The sequence below is a fragment of the Chenopodium quinoa genome, unplaced genomic scaffold (assembly GCF_001683475.1).
Source record: "Chenopodium quinoa cultivar QQ74 unplaced genomic scaffold, ASM168347v1, whole genome shotgun sequence".
NCBI classification, from domain to species: domain Eukaryota; kingdom Viridiplantae; phylum Streptophyta; class Magnoliopsida; order Caryophyllales; family Amaranthaceae; genus Chenopodium; species Chenopodium quinoa.
In genome coordinates this window covers 2,271,399-2,280,453 of record NW_018744517.1, presented here as the reverse complement: position 1 = coordinate 2,280,453, position 9,055 = coordinate 2,271,399, and positions in this window count along the sequence as shown.

Below are 9,055 nucleotides of genomic sequence, written 5' to 3'. Positions count from 1 at the left end.
TCTTCAAGGGTCTGAAGGACGGGTCGACTTTCAAGTTCGACCTTGTCCGCAAGAGGGTGGCTACCCTCCAAGAGGCACTGATCGAAGCCGAAGCCTACATACAGGCGACGGAGCTCTGTGCCATTAAGCACTCGTCGGAGCCTAGGTGGTCCGACAAGAGAGACAGCCAGTCTGCCCAGCCGGCCAAAAAAGAAGAAGGCAAGAAGAGAAAAGAAGTCTGGGCGGCAAATCGCTCTGGTCAGCCGTCCCAGAAGAAATAGAGAAAGTTGGAACCGTACGTCCCCAAGTACGAATTCAACAAGGACTGCTCCTCTATCCTCATGGAGATCAAAGACCGGTTAACTCTTGAAAAATCGGCTGCTATGAAGAGTTCTGTCAAGAACCGTGACAAGAGCAAGTACTGTCACTTCCATGAGGATGTCGGCCACCACACAAATGGTTGCTATAGCCTCAGGAGGCTATTGGACCGTCTGGCTTACGAGGGGGCTCTAAAGTCCTACTTGGTGAAATCCAAGGGTAACCCCAAACCTAACAATGAACAACCATCAAAGAAGCCGGGTGTGAGTTCTGATACTGATGAAGAGCACATCTTCACCATAGCAGGCGGCTTCGCAGGCGGAGGTCCTACCATCCGGGGTACCAAGGATAACATCTGGAAACTATCCAACCCAGAGGATGAGGGCCAGGCGTCGAAAGACACCTTCCCTAAGGTCTTCATCTCTGAGAAGGATCGGGCTATGGTCAGGCGGCCCCATGATGACCCCATCGTCATTGAATGCAAGGTTGCCAATCAACGAGTTGGACAGATCTTAATTGATATCGGGAGCTCGTCTGACCTGATTAGCTATCAGTGCTTGGCAAAGCTCAAGTACAAGCCTAGCAGTATGCACAAGGCTCCACACCCCTTAGTCGGCTTTGGGGGAGGAGTAGTGCACCCGGTGGGGAGGATTGACCTACCCATCCGGCTAGGAGAGAAGGGGGAAGGACGGCACATGGTCGTCAAGTTTCTGGTGGTCGAGGATTTGACCGCCTACAATCTCATTCTGGGTCGTCCTACCCTCAACGAATCCAAGTCAGTCATCATCCCATCCCTCATGATGATTAAGTTTGAGAGGGATGATGGGTCAATCGGTGCCCTGCGTGGGGACCAGAAGACGGCTAAGGGGTGCTACCTCTTAGACGTCAAGCCAACTGCTAAAGCAGCCCACGCAAAGAAAAAAAAAAACAATAGCAATCAATGACCGGGGAAAGGTCGGACGACTTCCAACCTCAGCCGGCAGGTGAGAGCATTGATGTCGTCCTAGACGACAGCCAGCCCGACAGAACCGTCAAAGTTGGGACGGTTGCTTTTGGAAAGTTGGGAACAAACTCGCTCCTACTACTGAAAGAATTCAAATACATTTTTTCCTTCGAAGTGGAAGAGATGCCAGGCGTAAGCCTAGACCTTGTTGTCCACAAATACGCCGTAGACCCCAAAAAGAAGCCGGTTAGGCAAAAGAAGAGGGATCACGGCGAGGAGAGATCTCAGGCGGCAGCCACTGAGGTCAAGAAACTACTGGACGCCGGGTTCATTCAGCAATGCTACTACCCGGATTGGGTAGCTAACATTGTTCTTGTCAAGAAGCCGAATGGTACCTGGCGGATGTGTGTAGACTATACAGATCTAAACAAGGCATGTCCGAAGGACAACTATCCACTTCCAAAGATCGACAGCCTAGTTGACTCTACAGCCGGTCATGCCCTGATGAGTTTTATGGACGCCTACTCAGGCTTCCAGCGGTTACCCCTATGGAAAAAAGATCAAGAAAAGACGGCCTTCGTCACTGATCAAGGGTTGTATTGCTACACGGTGATGTCGTTTGGGTTGAAAAATGCGCCTGCTACTTTCCAACGGATGATTAACATGGTTTTCATCAATTAAATTGGAAGGAACGTAGAGGCGTACATTGATGACATGATAATCAAATCCAAGCTACAGGCGGATCACCTAGCCGACCTCCGAGAAACCTTTACCACCCTCGGGTGGCATAAGGTCATGCTTAATCCCAAAAATTGTGTCTTTGGTGTTGAGTCTGGGAAGTTTCTCGAATTTCTGATTGATCAAAGAGGCATAAAGGCCAATCCGGAGAAGGTACAGGCGGTAATTGACATGTTGTCACCCCGCACTATCAGGGAAGCCCAAAAACTTATCGGCTGCCTAGCGGCTTTAGGAAGATTCCTCAGCCGGTTAGGAGACAAGTGCCTCTTTTTCTTCCAAGCAATCAGGAAGAGGTCTAGATTTGAATGGGGAGAAGAGGCTAAGGCGGTATTTCAGAGGTTAAAGCAACACTTGCACTCTTTGCCAAGGCTAGTGAGCCCCCTACCTCAGGAGGTTCTCTACATGTACCAAGCCGTCTCAGATCACTCCCTTAGTGTTGTTCTCCTTGCTGAGTGAGACGGCAAACAACTCCCGGTGTATTTCATCAGCCATGTTCTCAAAAATGTTGAGCTCCGGTACCCAATGATTGAGAAATTTGGGCTGGCCCTTTACAAAGCAGTCAAGCGGTTGAAACCCTATTTTTTGGCTCATCCGGTGATTGTTTATACTGACTAGTCACTCAAGCGTCCAATGACTACTATAGAGTCATCCGGCAGAATGATCAAGTGGGTCGTTCAAATGCAAAGCCTGGAGATAAACTTCAAACCTAGGCGGGCAGTGAAAGGTCAGGCGTTTGCCGACTTCATTGTCGAAAAGACCAGACCGGCACAACCGGAAAATACTGATCAAGTTTGGAAGTTATTCGTAGACGAAAGTTCTACTATGAACGGCTGTGGTGCAGGCGTAATTTGCAAATCTCCGAAAGGGGATACATACGAGTATGTACTACGGTTCAAGTTTCAAGCTTCAAACAATGAAGCTGAGTATGAGGCCCTGCTAGCTGATATATGCATGTGTAAGGCGGCAGGGGCAAGGAAAGTTGACGCCTATTTTGATTCTCAATTGATCGTTAGCCAATTCAATGGTGACTACGAGGCCACCCATCCGGCAATGATCAAATACCTGCATGCGGTCAAAGATGAGGCTGGGACACTTGACGAATTTCATCTAAGTCAGGTGCCCCGGACAGAGAACAATCAGGCGGATGCATTGTCCAAACTGGCCACATCCGCCACTTGTGATACGCCTAGGTCGGTCTCTAGGGGGGTCATGGAAAAAATAAGTATTGAACATGATCCCATTGGAGTTCTTGACCAAAGCTCTACCTGGATGGACCCCATCCGGGAATATTTGGTGGACGGCACTCTGCCGGATGCCCCTTCAGAAGCAGCAGCACTGAAAAAGTGAGCTTTGAATTTCTAAATGTACTAGGGGGAACTCTTCAGAAAGGGTTACTTCCAGCCGTTGCTGAAGTGTGTTACCCCAGAAAGGGGAAAAGGGGTACTAGAGGACCTGCATGTGGGCTTTTGTGCATCACACATACGCAGCAGAACTCTAGCAAAGAGGGCCAGGCGACAAGGCTACTTTTGGCCCACTCTTGAGGCAGACGCCATGGAATTGGTGAAGAAGTGTGACAAGTGCCAAAGGTTTGGCCGGCTTATACACCGTCCGGCTACTGACCTGACAGCAATCTACAGCCCGGTTCCATTCGCAAAGTGGGGCATGGACATCTTAGGTCCTTATACGCCTGCATCAGGCGGAAGAAGATACATTCTAGTGGTTGTAGATTACGTCACCAAATGGGTTAAGGCAGAGGCAGTCAAGGGCATCAAGACAAAGGATGTCATCTCCTTCATTTGGAGGAACATCATCACCCGGTTTGGGGTTCCTATGTCCATGGTCTTTGACAATGGCCCTCAGTTTGAAATGCCTACCCTCAAGAGTTGGTTGGGAGATCAGGGGATCTCACATTGTTTTGCATCCGTTGGCCGGCCCCAAGCAAACGGTCAAGTTGAAGCCTTCAACAAGCTCATCTCAGACGGCATAAAAAAGAAGATTGAAAGAGCTGGCGGTCTTTGGGCGGATAAGTTACCTCATGTCCTTTGGGCCATCAGAACAACTGAAAAAGGGGCAACCGGTGAAACCCCGTTTCTCATGACATACGACACTGAAGCTGTCTTGCCAATTGCACTTTATGAGCCAACACTCCGAGTCATGCTTTATTATGAAGAGGCCAATAGGGAGGCCATGCGTCTTGCATTGGATTCACTCCCAGAGCGCAGGGGCAACGCTCCCTTGTGTCATGAGATATACCATCTGAGAATGACGAGGGCCTACAACAAAAGAGTACACAAGCGGCCCCTCAAAGTGGGGGATTTTGTGCTACGTAAGATGGAGGCAACCGGTAGGGCGAATGAACAACGAAAGCTAACCCCTAATTGGGAAGGCCCCTACCGGATTTTTGAAGAAGTTAGAGGCGGAACCTACCGCCTAGAAACACCAGACGGCAAGCAGCTAGCCAGAACCTGGAATGTAGATAACTTGAAAAAGTACTACTTCTAAGGAGTTGTAAATATTTTTGTAAATAGAGTATATTAATGAAAAGAATATTTCAATTATTTTTGTATAAATTCCCATGTGCAATACACAGTCGGGCACCTTCTAAATCCCATGTGCAATGCACAGCCGGACACCTTCTAAGTCCCGCCTGTGCAATGCATAATCGGGCACCCGTTTGCTCAAAATGAGTAAAAGGCTAAGTACCTAACTTAGCTATTCAAATGGCCCAAGGCCAACACATTTAAAACCGCTTGCTCTAAACGGGTTCAAGCATCCGGCGACGCCCATTCGGGTGAATTCGTCGAAGAGAACATCTCCTTTCCGGGTGGTACATTGTTCTACGCGCCATAAACTCAAACGGCTTTAACGGATTAGGTTAAAGATAACCCATGGCCGTTCGAATGACCTATCGCAATCAAGATACTCCCGGTTATTGCCCCAAGGCAATACAGGCGGTGAATTAAATCTTGTTAAGCAGCCGGCTTTTGCCCAAAAACACTACAGCCGGCTCCCTCTTCCATGCTGAAGTACAACCCTTTTGACTTCAAAATTCGCCTGGCTAACCGAACTAAGGCAATACAACCGTTGAATTATATCATACATTGCAACCGGCTTTTGCCCCAAGGCAATACAGCCGGTGAATTATATCATAGATTCCAACCGGCTATTGCCCCAAGGCAATACAGCCGGTGAATTATATCATAGATTGTAACCGGCTATTGCCTTAAGGCAATACAGCCGGTGAATTATATCATTGATTGCAACCGGGTATTGCCCCAAGGAAATATAGCCGGTGAATTATATCATAGATTGCAACCGGTTATTTCCCCAAGGAAATACAGCCGGTGAATTATATCATAGATTGCAACCGGCTATTGCCCAAGGCAATGTAGATGGATCAATCCACCTTGATTAGCAGCCAGCTTTTGCCAAAAAGCACCCCAACCTGCCCACGCTCCCATATGTAAGGTCAAACCTTGTTGACCTTAGCATCCACCTGGCTATTACCCCAAGGCAGTACAGGCGGTAATCTATATTTTTGTACACAACCGGCTTTTGCGTCCGAAGAAGCATTACAGCCGGATACGATTTGAAATGCATACGTCAGGCACGAGGCCGCCTGCATGCCACCAAAGGCATTGACAGGTACCCAAACGATTTGAAATGTCAACCGGTGCTTACCCCACCACCTCTGGCCGCAAGTTGGGCCCGTTTCTGCTCGAGTTGCTCCTTCCTTATTTCGGCGGCTGACTTAGCCGGCGTTTTTTCTGGTGGAGTCATCTCAAGTCCTTTCTCTGCAAAATAGTATAGAAAATTATTAGAGCATTCAAACACCTTATAGGCGGCATAATATGCCGGTTAAGTAGTAAACCTACGTTTGTCCCAAAAGGTGCTAAGACCGCAGGCGGAAAGAAACGCCTCGTCTCTGAACAAGTCCGGATGAGGGACCCAAAATTTGAGGACAATGATTTGTGTCCCATCATCCAGTGGCTGTGTAGTCTTCTTGAATAACCCCGACTCCATAATTGCATCCTAAGATTTAGCCGGTATCTTGGGGAGGGAACATTTCTTGCCCAGTAGAGTTGGGTTCTTGTTGTAACGGCGCAGCCGGTGATTTACAGCCGTAGATGGGGAAGTGACGAAGTAAAATTTGCTCTTCGAGCTTGTCCATTTGGAGGGCTTCTCCAATGTCATCATATATTCCGGATGCGTGGTCAGTGTGTACCACGCATTCCAGCCGCATGGGGCACGGCTCAAGTAGTGCATGTGCGCGAACGCCTCCCAGCTAGGCGTCACGTCCTGCATCTCTCAGGCGGAGATATATCCCAGAATATTAACACAAGAGTTGGGAGGGTTGCGTTTAACGTCCCAACATCCCAATCATCCCCTACCGGGCGCATCTCCAAAAATGCCGGGAGGGTTGAGTTTAACGTCCCAACATCCCAGGCGCTCATGTGCGCCTCTGTTGGATTATTTATCGAAGGCCAATTATATGCCTCCTCATCATCTTGAGGGGTATCTGGCGTCATGGTAGAATCAGTAGATCCAGTTTCCTGATCGGTTTCCTCACCGCTTGAGCTCCTAGATTCTTCAAGCATCTCATCACCAGGCGTACTCGGGATGCCCGGTTGGTCAAAAGGAGCATTCTCAACTGGAGTTCCGGCTGAATCATCTGATTGGTACTCGGGGTCAACAACCATTTTCCTTGTCCGAGCCATTCTGTCCTGCACATGAACAGAGACGGTCGGATTCATAGAAGAGTAAGGGTGGTCCACACACCCCAGACGGCATCCCTAGTCCTAGATTCAGCCATATCTGGTGACCGGTTGACAACTGCCCTAGGCTGTGCCGTGTGTGTATTGGGAGAGTCCATTATTCTCTAACAACCTATACAACCGGTAAACTCAAAAGGTTACAAGGGGGCAAAGGTGATACCTTGAATTTGTGAAGACCTTTGTAGAAGACTTGGCTGAAATCCCAAAATGTGGCTTGAAGATGCCACAGGCGGAGCAGTGCGGTTGCGTATGAATAGCTAAAGCACATAACAGTCAGGCATTTTGGAAGAAAAGCACTCAAAGATACCCCAGACGGTATCGAAGAAGCTTGCTCAAAGATACTTCAGACGGTATCAAAGAAGCTTGCTCAAAGATACCCCAGACGGTATCACAAAGGCTTGCTCAAAGATACCCCAGGCGATATCAATGAAGATTGCTCAAAAGACCCCCAAGTGGTATAAAGACTGGTTGTGGGTCTATACAGGGCAACTTATGAAGGTTGCTCAGAAATGCCCCAGACGGAACATTTCCGACTGAGGGCCCATTAAATGGTTTTATTAAAGACTTCTCAAGGATACCCCAAACGGTATCCGTGAAGAATCGCTCAAAGACCCCCCAGACGGCATAAGGACTGGTTGTGGGTCTTACAAATGCAGATCAAGAGCGAGTTATGAGGGATGATGCTCGAGCATACCCCAGACGGCATAAGCCCGGCTGAGGGTATGATGGATGCAAGCTTTGAAGAATCATTGTAAAAAGATACCTCAGACGGTCCATAACCGTCTGTGGGTCTAGCTTTGAAGAATCATTTGTAAAAAGATACCCCAGACGGTCCATAACTGTCTGTGGGTCTACTTTGAAGATCAATTGTTTGAAGATGACCCAGGCAGAATATTTGCGGTTGAGGGTCTATTGAATGCAAAATGTTAAAGACTAGTTTGAAGACGCCCCAGACGGCATGTAACCGTCTGTGGGTCTCTTGAATGCAACCCCTTGAAGACAATTATCCAGAGATGCCACGGGAGGTATATTACCGTCTGTGGCCCTATGGAATGCATTATTGGAAAGTCCATTGTTTGAAGATACCTCAGATGGTCTATAACCGTCTGAGGGTCTATTTTTGAAGACCATGGTTTGAAGATACCCTAGACGGTCCAAACCGTCTTTGGGTCTACCAAATGCAAGACATGAAAGAAAGGGCTTAAGGTGCACTGAACCGGTTCTACTCAATTCAAGAGAAAATCCGAATTCAGACGGTACCTAAATAAATTAATTGAAGAAGCACTCAACCGGTATCCGGATACGTTCGAAAGAGGAAGCTGGTTGCACAATTAAGCAGCCGGTATCAGAGCTCTCAAGAAATTTTTGCAATGTTTGTAAACTGAAGAGGAGAGAGGGGGGTGTCTTTATTTATAGACAAACCCAGAAGGAAAATCGCCACCTTCTGCCCCAAGCATTCGAATTCAAACTTCAAAAGAAAAAAAAAAGCAGACCAACCGTCGCCTCCCTACCGTTTGACACCTGTCACAGGTGACACGTGGCTAAGCCACGTCACACCTGTGAGGGGCAAATGTTTTGGGTAAAAATACCCTATGTCACGTGGCCCAATAGCATGATGACACGTGGAAGCCCACCAGAGGCCCAACGAGATCCATTCGGATGCTGACACGTGGCATTGTACCCCCAATGGGGGAGCAGATCCTCATCTGCTATAAATAAAGGAAATTCCTCCTTTATTATTCATTCAGAAATATTCACAAACATACAAAAATACAAACACAAAACCCGAGCAATATTAATTGCGGAATCTCTCTGAATCAGTGTGAAAAACCCATTTACTTTCCGCACTTTTACCCATCCGGAATCATACTAACTTGATCGTTGGAGGCGGAACTCCACCCAACCAGATTTTCGTGGTTTTACAGGTACGAACGTCAGGCGCGCATACTCAGGATTGTAACTCTCCCGAGAGACTCCAAAAACCCCCGAAACAGTTTACAATGTGGCAAAACAGACCTTTGTTCACTCGCTCTCTTGATCATAACTTGAGCTCTACATATCTGATTGAAGTTACAAGCATGTGAAGTTGATGCTATGCCTGCAGTGTGAAGTAGCGAGTGAGTAAGAGCTCACGAGCTAGCTCGCATAGGCCACAAGCCCAGCAGCCCTCGGTTGTAGCTCACTGCCACTAAAGCCCATGGCAGTCTGATCCGGTCCCTAGGTGTCGTGGGTCTAGGAACCTAACCTTTACACTAAATAGTATTATAGTGCAGTAGGGATCGTATCCACAAGGAAGTAGGTG